A 17,082-nucleotide genomic window follows, 5' to 3' on the forward strand; every position below is an offset into this window, starting at 1 on the left:
TTTTTGTTATAGGACCGACAACTACTAGGATTTCAGTTTTGTCCTCATTTAATTTTAGGAAGTTGTTCGTCATCCATTTGTTTATTGCTAAGAGACAGGCGGAAATTGAGTTAATAGCTGTGTGATCATTTGATTCAGCTGAGATGTACAATTGTGTGTCATCTGCGTAACTATGGAAACATACATTGTGTTTTCTAATGATGTCTCCGAGTGGCAGCATGTATAGGGAGAATAATAATGGACCAAGGCAGCTCCCCTGTGGAACTCCGAAGTAGGTGTCATGTTTCTCAGAAGAATGATCTCCAAGCCTGACGTAATATTTTCTCCCTGAACCAGTTTAATACATAGTCAGAAAGACCAACTAACTTTTCTAGACGATTTATTAGGATATCATGGTTGATCGTGTCAAACGCTGCGCTTAGATCTAATAGGACGATAATTGAGACTTTGTTTGCATCCGAGTTTATTCTGAGGTCACTAATTATTTTAGTAAGCCTGATTGAAATTCCTCCATGATGTTGTTTTCTTTGAGAAAGGAGTTTATTTGTATTGAGACTATTTTTTCAAGTATCTTGCTGATGAATGGGAGGTTGGATATCGGCCTATAGTTGGTTAGTACATTACTGTCTAGTTTGGGTTTCTTTAGTAAGGGTCTTACGACGGCTGATTTGAATGCGTCTGGGAAAATGCCTGTCAGCAGCGATGTATTTATAATATTGTAGCGTCCTTGCTAATGAATGACTCACAGAGGCTGTTGATGTTTCTCACTTTGGTTTATTCAACTCATGGATATGGTTCTTTGTGCAAAAGACGTGGTGCATCACCTCTGCTCATAATTAGTAGCCTGAACATGAACTTCCCAGGTCAGCCCTTGCCCCCTCCCCTCTGCCAACCCCCGGCTCGCGCGACCAATAGCGTCGCCGCCGCCAGCCCCAGGTTGGCAGAGTGACAGCTCAGCTGACCAATCGCCCCAATCCCAGGGTCGCTACAATATTTAGGACATGACTTGCAATACTCTTGAATATTCGCTTAAAAAATGCTGTGGGTATAGGGCCAATACAGGAAGTGGAGGAGTTACATTCCATTCGAAAAAAAAAAAATAACACACCTCCTCCGTTCCTTGGTGCTGAGCCAAACTGTAGAAACAGTAGTACATAAAACAAAGCGGGGCTCGCAACTCATTTTCTTTTTTTTACGATTTATTTTTTTGCGTTTTATCGCTTTATTGCTACTGGGCAGTCCAGCAGAGAGAGACAGAGGAGGAATGGGAGACAGAGTGGGGGGAAGACATTCGGCAAATAACGACGGGTTCGGGAGTCGAACCCGGGTCGGCCGTGTGGTTCGCCACTGGGGCGCCCCAACGCAACTCACTTTTGATGCTCCAAGGTGTTTTAATTGTGACAAATAATAGCAGCAGATACAACGTTTCGACCCTTCGAATGTTATGTATGTTAACACAACACAAAATTACATCTTTTTATACAGGAAATGAAATAGATTAGCTATCAGCCCCACCATGGTGATCAGGGGCGGTCCCAAGACTTGCATGATTTTTTAATAAATCTTATACATGATTTAGTAACAATTTATCTTTTACATTTGACATTTTTTAGAAGGAGATTTTTTTGAGAAATATACAGATATTACATAATTATATTAAACACAGTATTAGACATCATTTAAAGATAGGCAGCAGTGTGTAAGGTACTTTATTTTGGACCCGGTCCAGGTCCTATAGCCACTGAAAAAACACAAACAAAAACACAAACAAAAAGGAAAAAACAAAGAAACGCAAAAGCTTTGCGATCTCGTCTAAACTATCAAAACGTATAAATCTGTTAAAACGATGACGAAAGGGTTGTCACGGCTCTGGTCGCGCGTACTGCTTACGTCACAGGTAGCAGGTAGGCGCCAGTAGCCGAGACGTAAACAAAGCAAGTATGTCTGACTTATATCAACGGAGATCACCTGAAGGCTACATTGGCAGTACTTTTAACCCTTTCACTGCCACACGAGTCACACGACAGAAGGTTACCCCTTTACTATCACACAACCGGCTGTCGTGTGGCAGTGAAAGGGTTAAATACACAAGAATCTGTCCCGCGGCGTGAGTGGAGCCACTGTCTGTGAGTGACTCTGCTTTGGTGCAATCACATTCCCCATCCACAGTCTGCGAATCAGAGGCAGAGTAGGGCGGGTCTTCACAGCACGTCATGTGACATATGCGCCAATCGTGTGACAGCGGGTCTCCGTCGTTACAGCGTCGTCTGCACGGAGAATTCCACTCCAAAACGCTCGTCTAAACGTAAAATTAAAAGTGAAACCGCAAGATGACTTTTGCGGTTTCTGTTCACAAAACGCTCGTCTAAACGGGGCCTTAGACACACACGACGAGGACGAGGAAGAAATGCCGCAGGGGGCAGAGGAAGAACCTGAGGCCAGAGGATGTACTACAACACCCGGAGCTCCACGAGATAATCAACATCATGAACCTGAGCGACAAACCCCCTCTCTACTGCCTGTGAGTCAGCCCTGAAAAAAGGCCTGTGATCCTTTGTGCCAACGACTGACTGTAATGAATTCAACACAATCATTGACTTTCACAAATCCTTTCGATCTATAAGACTAAGAGAATTCTTTAAGAGTAATAACGGATGATAGACCAAAACTGCAATGGATTCAACAATTAGTGAAAATAAAACACCAGAGAACTCTAGTAAATTTCGTGGAAAAAATCCACTTTTATTCCACCGAAACATAGAAATGCATCCCTTGACACATATTGCAGATTGGTAGAACAAGGTGTCGGAAATACTCTTAAGAACAGAAAATAATATAAGGTGTACAACAACCTATTGAAGGAAGAAAGGGAAGCATTAAACAATCTGTCTAAAGATACCACTTTGATTGTGAAAAATGCAGACAAAGGAGGGGCTATTGTTGTACAAAATAGGAGCGATTATGAGAAGGAAGTGCACCGTCAGTTAGGAGGAGATGCTAAGAATTACAGAAAACGTTCTGGAAATCCAACAGATATGTTTAATTTTAGATATTCATCAATTAAAGAATTGGTTGGACAATGGCCTCTTGACCAAAAAAAGAATATGACTTTCTGAAGATAGATCATCCAATGACTCCAGTGTTCTATTGCCTGCCAAAAGTTTATAAAGATCCTGTTCAACCTAAAGGTAGACCAATAGTGGCACCAATAGGATCTCTCACTGAAAACATCTCTTCCTATTAGGGCTGCACGATTTTGGGAAATAATCTAATTGCGATTTTTCAGACAGATATTGCGATTGCGATTAAATTTGCGGTTATAATATTATTATTTTTAACAGCCCCACAGAGGTTTATTGTAAAATGCGGCTTACATCTGGCCTACGTGGTGGGTCTGTTCGGGACACCGAGCCTGAACATTTTTCTTTTTACCTCGGAATCGATACCGGTCCCCAACGGTACCTTTTTTTCCTGTACTTTACTCTCCCTCTCTGAAGTCTAAACTTCACAACACACACAATCTAAAACCCCTCACCTCCCTCTCACAAACCGATCTTGTATCTCAATGGGACTTCCTGGTTAAATAAATCCAAAAATGTTTTTTTTTAATTTAAATTTTTTCTTTTTTGGCGATTTGATAATTGCATCGTTCCAAAATCGCGATTTCGATTTTAAATCGATTAATCGTGCAGCCCTACTTCCTATGTGGACTTCTTCCTACAACCACAATTGTGAAATCTCTCCCATCCTTCACACAGGATTCAACAGACCTACGTAAGACTTTGAAGTCCGTCCAGGATCTGACCACTGTGACCTACATGGCCTGCTTGGACATCGAATCCTTGTACTGTTCCTGAATCAGCCCCTGTACGCCTCAGTACCCCATACAGGGGCTCCAGATGCTCTGACACTGTTCCTGAATCAGCCCCTGTACGCCTCAGTACCCCATACAGGGGCTCCAGATGCTCTGACACTGTTCCTGAATCAGCCCCTGTACGCCTCAGTACCCCATACAGGGGCTCCAGATGCTCTGACACTGTTCCTGAATCAGCCCCTGTACGCCTCAGTACCCCATACAGGGGCTCCAGATGCTCTGACACTGTTCCTGAATCAGCCCCTGTACGCCTCAGTACCCCATACAGGGGCTCCAGATGCTCTGACACTGTTCCTGAATCAGCCCCTGTACGCCTCAGTACCCCATACAGGGGCTCTAGTCTAGAAGCGCTGACACTGTTCCTGAATCAGCCCCTGTACACCTCAGTACCCCATACAGGGGCTCTATAGCGCTGACACTGTTCCTGAATCAGCCCCTGTACACCTCAGTACCCCATACAGGGGCTCTATAGCTCTGACACTGTTCCTGAATCAGCCCCTTGTACACCTCAGTACCCCATACAGGTTACAGGGGCTCTAGTCTAGAAGCGCTGACACTGTTCCTGAATCAGCCCCTGTACGCCTCAGTACCCCATACAGGGGCTCTACTCACGCATAACTACTTCATGTTCCAAGATGAGAACTATCTACAAACCAAAGGCGTGAGTATGGGAAGCAAAGCCAGCCCGCGTCCATAGCCAATATTTATATGGGTCTTTTTTTTTTAACATAATTATGTATTCAACTCTACAGAAAATGTGTTTTTTACCATACATTACGATGTGGAAAAGATATATATAGATGATATTTGCATACTGTGGACAGGGGATGAAATGACACCGATACAATTCTTTAATTTCCTCAATGCCAAAAATGAACATCTAAAGTTTACTATGTAGTATGACCAACACCAAGTGAATTTCTTAGATATTATAATCAAAAAAGACAATGGAACATTCCAAACGGATGTATACAGAAAACCTTGTCGCAGAAATTCTCTATTGAGAAGTGATTAATTTCATCCTACTCCCCTAAAAAACTGTTTACCTATCGGCCAGTTCTACAGGATCCGTAGAATCTGTACAGATGAGTGTTTTCAGGAACAGACAGATACTTTAAAAACGATGTTTAAAACCAGAGGATACACACAGGACATTGTAGAAAAAGCAGCTTTGAAAGTAGGTCATAAAACCCAAGAAGATTGCTTACAATCTACAAGAAACAAAACGACCTCTGCACAACCTACAGTGCAGTGGAGGTTTCTCTATGACAACACGTGAAACACAAATTCACTCATAATTCATAATTATTATTAATTTACATATTTATATATATATATATATTTTTTTATTATTATTATTATTATTTTTTTATTATAAATGTTTTCCTCTAGGGGTGGTCAGGTGGCGTAACGGAGATTGCATTCGTCACCAAACCCCGGAGCGGCTAGATTCGCCTGTTCGAATCCAGCTCACAGCTCCGGGGTTGTCACCAGCTTGGCTGGCCGTTCACACTAATACAATTGGCAGTATTAGAGGGTGGGAGAAGCTGGCGGGGTGGGTCCGGGTCGTTGTAAACAGCGACTCCTATAGTTCGGTCGGGGCGCCTGCTAAGCGCGGATAGGACTTGAGTGGGATAGTGTGATCCTTCCACACGCTACGCCCTCTCAATTAGAATCCGCGCTGCCAGGTGAAAAGAAGCGGTTGATTGGCTGGACGTGTGTCGGAGGAAGCACGTGATAGCCTCCACTCTCCCAGACAGACTGTGGGGGGTAAGTGCGCAGCGACCAGGAAGGGGATTGGGAATTGGCATAACGACTAACATTGGGATGGGAGAAAATCGGAGGAAAATGGAGGGGGAAAAAGATCAACAAAAAAGAAAAAGAAAATGTTTTCCTCTGTAAAAAGAAATGCCAGTGAATTTTTTTCTTCTTAAAAAATTGCCAGAATTGACAGCTCTGAGCTCAGGCCTGCACTGCACTACTGCAGTAATGGCTGCAGTGAAACCTGTTGCAGAATTCTGCACGGGTTGACCCGGGATTAAATAAATAATAAATAATAGCCAATCAAAATAGGCTATTAACGTCATCTAAGCACGGTCCGTGCATTTAAACTCTTGCCATTGAATGGGGGATTGAATGATTGACAGCCTTGAAATCCAATCAGAGAATGTGGCAACTCGGCTGCTCCTCCAATTCGTCTGTGGCCTCAGCCACTGTAAAGGCTGGGAAGCCCACGAGATACTGCTCCGCCACTCGAGTATCTGGCACGCATGTCACCTCCGGTTTCACCAGTACTTTACCACCAGCCAAGTCATTGCCCAAGAGCAACGTTACCCCCTGCATAGGGAGTTCGCCAGCCGTCACTCCGATCACCACTGGTCCTGATACAAGGGCACAATCAAGAAAGACATTATGCAGCGGCACATTCATTGTGTGCATTCCAAAATCCTCAACAACAACACCTGCACCTGCAATAACTAAACTACGCCGTGCCATCACACGGTCAAACGCAGCCTGGGCACGTACCTCCTGTGCACGGTCAAACGCAGCCTGGGCACATGCCAACTCAATAGCTTCCTGGGCCCGGGCAGCAGCATACTGAGCCACTTCGATAGCCTCCTGGGCCTCACGCTCCCGTTGTCTCTCAGCTCGCTCTGCCTTTGCCTTTGCAGCCTTTGCCTTTGCAGCTAGCACTTTAACAGCTCCTATAGCCATTTTAATAGAGCGAAAGCGAGCGCTGAGAACCTGGGCCTCGCCCCCTCGTTTCCTCTCAGCGTGCCATCTATCAAAACACTCACCCATTGCTTGCAGCAATATCTGCTTCTGTTCCTCTATAGGCAACAAGGATATGTCAAGATACATGACAACATGCAAACATCCAAGCAACTGATATTGCAAGTACTCCTTCTCCAGGCTTGCATCAAACGTTAACATAGAATAATGAGCAGCTAATTGCACCAACTCATCGTCAGAACATTCTTTTACCTTTGCCACTGTTGGCCTCGCAACAAAATCCTCCATGTCCAACGTCATCTTTACTATGAGTAAAACCAGTAAATGACAACAAATGAAAAACAATATTAATTACTAATTAATTAATTAATCAACCAATTAATTAATTACCAATACAAGGCAATACTACAATTAATCCACAACAAGGGATATAGTTCAGTATCCAAAACACAAGCAACTCACCCACCGTTCCTACGACCTGGGGTTCAAACTCCAATTTCCCTGTATCCACAAAAAGGTGTAGCACGTAATTAAATGACAGTGATTGAAGATACACGGCATAACACAGCACGCAATCAAACTCACAAGCAGTAGTTCAAAACACGGCATTTTATGTTAGCACGCAAAACAAATCACACTGTATTTAAGACACACGGCATAACACATACTGGACCAAAAAGGTCAAGCTCAATAATGCACACAGATCCTATACTAGAGAATCACAGCAGACACTGCTACTGGACACTAGCTACAGGCCTCTGCTGAGATGAACCACCCACAAGACTAACCCTGTGGTAGACATTTATCCCAAAATACTGGAACAAACGCTCTTCAGTAACAAACCAAGTGAGGCAAAACCCCTTGTGTTACACTCAAACAAATGCAACAAACAAATTCAACAAACAAATTCTAATAATCCAAACAGGTGCTCCATACAATCTGATTTGACTCACAAATAGCTCCTAAAACCTATACTGCAGTCAAAAGAAGGACTGCTAGGCCCACCACATGTCTAATCCAACAAAAAACACTTACATCAGGTCCTAACACACTAATTACATTTCCCGGCCCCCTAACCTACCTATACTGAAAGCTAATGCACTGTAGACCTAGCTTTCTTCAACCACACCTGCTACCAGCCAAAGATCATATACCAATCACTTCTTTGACTGCCCCAGGAGTACGTGGTACACAGGAGGCTAACAACAGCCAGAAAAAAATGAAATTACCTACCTGTGGTGTCCACTAAACTAAATATTTTAAAGCATACCAGTAGTCAAATCAAATTATAAATTAAGAGCATACTTACCTGTTTGAAGACCGGCTAGAGCCCCCATGTTACATTCAAGCCTACAATATGGCTCGTCAAGGCCTTGAATGCGACGTGGTGGACACAGGACACTGGACAAAAGTTTATCAAAAATAACTATTTATTTACAACTAACTAAATGGACATAAATAGTGGGAGCTGCTGTTCCAGACTCCAAAGTTAAATAACAAAACTATAGGCAAAAAGAAGAACAAGCCGAATGTACAACAAAACAATGAGAGAGCAGGTGAGACGCTGGAGAGCTGTGACATCTCCTGTGATGTGGGGGAGACTTGACAACTGCTCCCTGCACTGCATTTGTAGGGCGTGGTGCCTCATCACCACACCTGTGATGAATTAGAAGGGCGGCCATTTTAATAACAAAAACAGGAAGAAACAGTGTGTCAATTAAACCACCAATTAGTGACAGCACACTTAACCACAATGTGAATATGCACCACAGACAGTAAGTATCCCTCCACCATGTGAAAGTAATACGTAACACGGAGGTTGAATGATTGACAGCCTTGAGATCCAATCAGAGAATGGTTTCTACTCAGCGGCTCTGCGGCTCTGCAGCTGTGTTTACAAAATCATTTTATCTCAGTTTAAGAAGCTAACTTGTTGGAGCTAACGTAGCTAAAGGGCTACCACCGCAGCTACCAGGCCCAGGGTGGAGTGTTTTGTTATTGTTCATGAACTTATTGTGCATCGTTTGATGATATATATATATTTTTTTATCTCAGTTGTTGTTAAATTAAAGCCTGCAGTGCTTAGCCTGGACGCTAACGCTAACGTTAGCTAACGTTAGCCAGCCGAAGTGTAGTAGTTCTAACTTCACTCGGGAGACAAAAGCCAAACATCAATTTGATGCAACAAGCTGGCTCGTTTTCCATGGGATTAATGCACACGGCTCGAGTCGGACTCGTCACATGGAGAAGCTGCACTATTCAACGAAAGATGAGATCGATCGAGATACCGTCTTTATGGGTAAGTGTCTTCTTGGCTTTAGAATGTCAGTTTGTGTAACGTTACTGTAACCGAATTGAAACCGCATCATAACTCCTACACCGACCATGTCACTTTTCAAAAGAAATGAATGAAAACTTTATTTAACAGATTGCAGAATGGGTACAATATACAGTACGGCTCAATACACATAATTATTAAGGAGATGCAGACCAGAGAAAGACTTTCGTCTTGTTTACATCAGGGTCCCCCATTTTCAATTCATAGTGAAATGTATCTTGTGTTATTAGGAGCCCTGCTACATTAACGTTAGCTAAAGTTGGTAGCTAACGTTATAATGTTTCAATATTATCAGGTTGATATTATTAGGTTGATAATGGTGTCAGTGTTTCAGATAGCAAGGTGGAGATCTTTGTTAACTAGTAGAGCTTTGGTTGAGAGAGATTACAGTGCTGTCTCTTAAAACTCATAAACAAGTATTGAGCAAGACGAGTTAGTCTGTTGTGTTGTGTGTATTGTATGGGAGGGATATGATGACTGCATGTAACTAGGAGGGATATGAGGACTGTGTGTATGTGGCACTGAATTGATGTAAACAAGACGAAAGTCTTTCTCTGGTCTGCATCCCCTTAACAATTGTGTGTATTGAGCCATACTGTATTGTACCCATTCTGCAATCTGTTAAATAAAGTTTTCATTCATTCATTCATTCATTCATTCATTCATTCATTCATTCATTCATTCATTCATTCATTCATTCATTCATTCATTCATTCATTGTCCTTGTGTTACATAAAACCCATCTGTGGCCTCGTGCAGAGGAAGGGGGTAAATACATGTTAGATATTCCAATGTACAGTTTTGCATACCATTGACTCAGAATGGTCTGTTTTATTGAAATCATCACAGCAGTATAGTTTGTTTATACTTCAGAAGTATGATATTTAAACATGGTCCCCAAAATGAATGGAAGCGAATGAGGAGCCTGACACCTGGGAGGAATGGGGGTGTTGCAGCGTTGGGGATGTTTAAAAATATAATTTAATATATAATATAATATAATAATTTGTGCTTCACCTAAAAATTTGGTCAGCAGCCTCCACTGCTACAGTGTGTTACACAATACTAGCCTCTAGGCAACCTTTTTAAACATACTATTAAAAAACATTGGCATCTTCTCAGTTCTGATCCAACATTGGATAAATCTTTTCAGATCCTCCCTAGACTAGTCTACAGGAGAGCACATAACATCAGAGACATTGTGGTCAAATCAGACCTGCCTCCTAAGAAAACACACACTTTTTTAGATGACCTGCCAGATGGAAACTGACGTTGTGGTTCGTGTGCTCAGTGTCACTTTACAGAAAAATGCACTCTTTTCTATCACCCATCAACTGGGAAAGAGATAAAAATAAGAGGCAAAATAACATGTACCAATGTAATCTATATGCTTAAGTGCCCATGTGGTAAGGCATATGTTGGTAAGACAACACGTGCTTTAAAAACACGTATTGCTGAACACAGGAGTACGATACGGAATGGGGATGAAAATAGCCCAGTAGCTTTACATTTAAAAAAAGGCACACCACAATGTCTCATCACTAAGATACCTTGGAATAGAGAGAGTGCATCTTCCAAGACGAGGGGGAGATATAGATAATCTCCTATACTGAGGAGAGAAGTATGGTGGATCCATTATCTTAAAACTATGGCACCAACAGGACTCAATGAGGACTTTGACATTATACCTTATTTGTAAATTTAACTAATAAGAGTCAATAGATAGAGACTTTGTTTTTTCCTTTTCGCTTTTGTTTGTGTTTTCAGTGGCTATGGACCTGGACCGGGTCCAAAAGAAAGTACCTTACACACTGCTGCCTATCTTTAAATGGTGTCTAATACTGTGTTTAATATATGTAATATATATATATTTCTCTAAAGAATCTCCTTCTAAAAAATGTCAAATGTAAAAGATAAATTCTTACTAAATCATGTATAAAAAATCATGCAAGTCTTGGGACCGCCCCTGATCACCAGGTGGGGCTGATATCTAATCTATTTAATTTCCTGTATAAAAAGATGTAATTTTGTGTTGAAAAAGACCGGAAGGGTCGAAACGTTGTATCTGCTGCTATTATTTGTCAATTAAAACACCTTGGAGCATCAAAAGTGAGGAGTTACATTCAATGACAGCTTTGTAAAGCTGAGTTGATGTGATGCAAGCAAATCTTCCTATGGTTACTTTTTCGCAGGGTTTGCTGATGGTGTCCATGTTTGTATCAGGATTAATGCTGGCTCTAATTGAAGTTATTTTGTTATTGAAGAATAATGCTAGTTCTTCACATTTTGATGCAGATGACTGTGGAGGGGTGGGGGCAGTGTTGAGTATAGCTGGTCGATGGCTGAGAATAATATTCTAGAGTTTCCAGCATTCTCTGTGACAATCTTAGAAAAATAGTCCTCTCTTGCCACTCGTATTTCCTTGTCATGGCTTCCTTATATATATCGCAGTGGACCGTGAGCTTGGTTCTCCTCCATTTTCCGCACCTACTGCATGCATGGAACAATCTCCAGTCCGATCTGAAGATTCAAAGCTTGGTAACAAAGAATGTATTTAAGGCTATGGTGAAGCCTATTGTGACCACGTTTTATGTGTGCAAATGTTTTATTTTACCATTTTGTAATGTTACTTTTATCCTAGAAGAGATCCTGGATCTCAATTGGGACAAACCTGGTTAAATAAATTATTTTTAATAAAAAATATCCCCTGGAACCATAGATGTAAACCAAATCTATTACGTAGTTTTGTATATGGTACCAAACTAGGAGTCACAGCATTCATTTAACTGAAATAACTTTGGTAAGTGCACATACATGAACTAATTAATCAATATAAATCAATATAATTTAATATACAGAACCAAGCAAATGTTTTTTTGCCCAATTCATTATATTGTCAAATACACGCAATTCAGTTCATAGTTCTAACATCTGTAGTTAGTTCGTTTTCAGAGGCTCCACCCTGAAAATACTGACACCAAATAACCTTTTTGAATAAATTATGTTTGTTTTACATAATATTATGGAATGCTTAAAAAGTGATAATTACTCATTTTATGTATATATCTGTTTAACCTTTATTTACCCAGGGTAGGTTCGCTGAGCACAGATGCTCTCTTTCAGCTACGCCCTGCTTCACATTCACACAGTTCCATTCACACCTGGAAGCTGCCCAGTACAACCACAGTCTGACACCATTGGCCACTGAGCAACTCCACTGGAGCAGTTGGGGGTTAAGTGCCTTGCTCAAGGGCACTTCAGCGGCAGATTTTTCCTGCCGGTCCCGGGCATCGAACCGGCGACCTTCCGGTCACAAACCCGCTTCTCTAACCATTAGGCCACCGCTGCCCCAGCAGGATGGCCCACCACCAGGCACGTGCACACATAGAGCCCAAGGGGTGCTTGAGCACCTGCCTTTTTGAGCCTCGTAAAAAAAAGTGCCATTTTTGAAAAATAAATAAAAATAAAAAAGTCGTTACGCATATAGACTGCCCTTCCAACTGAAAAATTTCAGGATAGAATCAAAATATCAGGTAAAGAGAGAGAGATGCCCCATATTCCATTGCAGTTTGCACGGCCTCCTCAGCGTGCCTCTGCGCGGACCTATATATTTTATGCATAGCGTGGGTGGTGATGATGATGATGATGATAGAAACCGCTGTGGCGCATACAGTTGAATGCTGGTATTACACTCACTGAGGGACACGAAGAAGTCAAGTCCGATGGGATTTGGGAATCTCAAATGGAATAAAAAATGCATTTATATTAAACAATACAGAATATACAGCACTTTTTGGGGTCTGTAGGGTAAGCACTTATTCCCTCCCCCCTGAACATTTATGGAGATGTATGGGCCTTTTAAGTCAGTGATAAAAGTGTCTTTCAAGGATAAGTGAGCTCCTGCACTGATTATTATAGTTCAATATTCAATATTTGATCACCAAAACCCCCCAAAAAGCATAAAAAGGGGGCCCCCCCCGCCCGAAAAGGGCCCTTAAAAATCGGGCTTGTGCGCTACGCGCGCTCGGTAAAAACACACACAGGTAAAGTGCCCTTTTCAGCCTTTGAGCACCTGCCCCTCTAAAGTCCTGTGCACGTCCCTGAGTGGGTGTGTATCTGTTAGTGGCTTGATGTGATGGAAATTAGTCAGAAGGATTACGACAAACATCTGTATTTCCGGCAGTATGCACCCTCCCAAGTGATGATGTTTGGAGGGCATGGAGGAGATGTATTATAGGACACGAGTGTCAGCTTCCTCATGGTTGCATTGGTCCATTGGTGGACTGTTTCCAACATGGTGGACTTGATCACCTGCAGTGATGTAGACATCCTTGTCATCTGGGAACTGTCCATCTGTTAACAACTTATTTGACAGGAATGAGAAAATATCTTGTTACACCTGGCGCAACTAACTCCTCGTCAACAGAAATATCTCTACTTGACGTGTATTGTGTCTAGCACAATAAAAGCTTTCCCATAGAGCTCTGCATGATGTTTGAAGTGCTGCATTCTCAGCTTATTTGCTGTCTTCTTCTGTGTTTTCTTCTCATGGAACAACAGTTATTTCGCTTGATCGGTGCTGTCAGAAGTCTGTCATTTGATTCAAGCACTCTTCCTGAAATTGTTGTACTGCTCTTGTCCCGTAGACTCGAGTTGATGGACAGATACGGCAGCAGCCGCAGACTCACAGACCTTATTGTCTAATGTAACCAGGTCTTTATTGTCCTCCTCAAAGGGATTCCCATTGCTCAGCAACACCTCCATCAGGTCTTTGGCATGGCGTTGACATTGGTGCTGAGATGCAGATCCTTTCTTGTGATGAGGACGTTCTTCACAATCATCGTTTGTTCTTCACAATCAACTGTTGTTTACAGTTCTCATATCTAACTCTAGTTCTCCACATATTTATTGTCTCATTGTGTGAAATATCATATAAGATATGCTCCAATCATGTTTATTTTATTTTTATTCAATTACTCATTCATGAAAACCTAGGTACAGGCACCAACATCACCATTCTAGGTTTAATAAAATAAAAGTTATGAAGCGTAATTCGAAATAAATACAGAAATTGCAGCCATCTTTGATTTTTGCCATACCAGAATATTCAAAACATCAATATTTGAACTCCAGTTGATTCCTCACACAGTATTAACTTAAAATAGCAATACAACATTATATTACACAGCAATTGTGTGAACATTAAGAAGTTTTTAAAGAATTCATGATTTCGATTGTGGCCATTTTGGATACATTTTTATTAAATTCAACTGGTTCCTTGATACTCAAGCCAAAATGTTCTATAGATCCTTATCTTCAAATTAGAAGTGAAAACGAAACTTTCGCATATACATTTTAAATGACTGAGTGTCCAGGCACCCCACTATCAGAAAAGTGTGTGGTTTTCTGGTCAGCAGGAGATGTGCATCTCTGGCAGCTTATGGTCAGTGGCATTGTTCGTCAAATAGTGTTGAACTTGAGTGTTACACCCTGAGTGCATATGTAACGCACAATTTCTATCAGTTGACAACACAAAGCCCTGTCATTTATTTTGCAGTAGCACAAGTGACAGCTGTCAGAACTATGCCGGGCTAACTTCTGACAGCTCGTAGTAATCAAACATTCATCAATGAACCCCACACAGGGCGTTTCCTCTCAGCCCAACCCAAAACCAACCTCCTTAAAGTGACAGTGCCCCATCAACACATCAAAACAATACCATGGGGAATTATGTCTCTATAGAACAAGATACAAGATACAAGATACAAGAGTTTTATTTGTCACGGCATACAGGTATACAGTGAAATGCGGGGGGTCCCGCCCGCAACGATGTGCACAATACAATAGTAATATATAATAAGAATCCGCGCGGGGGAAATTGTGAAAGTGTGGGTGACGCCTGTGCACCGCCGGCCAACGGGGGAGAGGGTCTCTCGCGAGTCTCTATGACAAACGGTTCAAAGGATACAAAAAGGGGGCGCGGCCTAAGGATCGGGGGAGTGGTCAACATAGACCAATCAAAGAGGATATCCCTACTGTGTAGTGCAATGACACTCTCTCTGCAATGATTCTCTTTCTAATTTCATGGCCGTCAAGATCTATATGACTACAGATGTGATTTTATTAACTATAACACAAACTCCCTTTCGTGTTGTATTATTTAATACTCACCCTTTCTCATGGCACCATGTGTCCAAGAAGTGGCAGATCAAAGGTCTCTTCTCACTCAACAATTACTGAACCCCAGGATGCGTCAGTCACCATACACCGGCTGTTTCCATCATCTGCAAAAGCAACGCAAAACATCTCTGATCAGTGCTGCATAGTCAATTCAAGGTGCATCACGATTGCATTACCACAATTACATTATCACAAGTAGCTTTTATACAATGCGGATGTAGCCAAAGGATAAGATTTCAATTCTCCTTACCTAAACCAGTTGGATATGCAGACTTGTTTTGATGTTGACGTCTGTCATCACATAGCTACTGAACTTGGCACCGTGCCCTAAATTCACATAAACATATTTGTAATTAAAGAGTTTTGTTGCTGTTGTTAGTCTGACCTCTCACCTGGGACTAGTACAGCAAGGTAGAACCTTTGAGGATCTGCTCATGCTGGCATAGTACTCAGGATCATTGGGGCACACAAGCTTTCCCACCACGCCAAGGTCACAGCAAAAGGGAAAGAACTAGAGATGCACCGAAAATTCGGCTACCGAAAATTATCGGCCGACAATGGTTAAAAAGGCTCTTTCGGCTCATACTACACTACACGTATGAACTCGACATAACGTTAACGTTACTCCGTTTAAATGAAGTGTTTAATTAGCAGCAATCTGTTGTTGAAAATGTATTATCGTTAAACCGGAAATGGAAATGCGAGGACAGGAAGTCGTCATCAATCGTTGTAGTCTTTTAGTCTTAACAGTCTGGAATTAATGTATGCATTCAAAAGTGCTGAATAAATGTTTTATGGGCCCATAGTGATTATTAATATTATTTAAGTTAAGTTTAGCCATAATCATGTATTTTGCCATAATCAGGTAGCTAAAAAAAAAATATATATATATATATATATATATATATATATATATATATTTATATTAATCATTTTCGGCCTTTCGGCATTCGGTTTTCGGCCAACTGTTTCCTATTTTCGGTATCGGTTTCGGCCAAGAATTTCCCATTCGGTGCATCCGTAGAAAGAACTAACTCAAACAGTCCACTCAGGTACATTCCACTCGAGGCAGTTTATACGAGTGGCAGAGATGAGTGTTCGACTAGGCTTAATCAAACCATGACGTCTTTAATTTTTTACGCCAAACGGATATTTAGTTACATTTTTATTAGAGGTCATGCAAAGCTCGATCTCTCGGTGGCGAGGAGTAACGCGTGGGAGGCTCACGCTGCCCCGACACTTCCTGATTCTACTGCGCAGGCGCACCAACCGACCTGTAGGAGTCGCTGTCCACAACGCCCAATCCCCACCCATCAGTTTCCCACCCCCTAATACGGCCAATGTGTATTAGTACGAACGACCAGCTAAACTGAAAGCAAATGTGGAGCGCTGGGCTCGAACAGGCAAGCCCAGCGTCTCCAGATTCCGTGGCAAGCGCCTTGCCCACTACGCCATGTAGCCGCCTTCCATCTCATATTTTTTTTTTATTTATTATTATATATATATATTTAACAAACATAAACAAACATGTTTTTTTTTTTTTTTTTTTTTTTTACAAACATATAAACAAGCATGACAACACATGATAAGATATACAAGCATTGGGGCACACAAGCACACAAGCTTTCCCACCACGCCAAGGTCACAGCAAAAGGGAAAGAACTAACAGTCCACTCAGGTACATTCTTTGTTTGGCTAGGCTTATCCAAAGTTTATATTAACACAACAGAACAGAATGAGAGAGAGAGAGAGAGACCACGGCAGCTTTATATGAACACAACAGAATGAGAGCGAGAGAGAAGTTGATGATAACCTGTACTTTTATAAGAGAAAGAAGGGAGGTTATAATCGTAATAATTTTGACTACGGAACACATTTTGTTCGTTTTGTAGATCTATTAATAGATCCATCTGATTGATGATAACCTGTACTTTTATAAGAGAAAGAAGGGAGGTTA

This window comes from Notolepis coatsorum (genome assembly GCF_963971535.1).
Source record: "Notolepis coatsorum genome assembly, contig: SCAFFOLD_315, whole genome shotgun sequence".
Lineage (NCBI taxonomy): Eukaryota > Metazoa > Chordata > Actinopteri > Aulopiformes > Paralepididae > Notolepis > Notolepis coatsorum.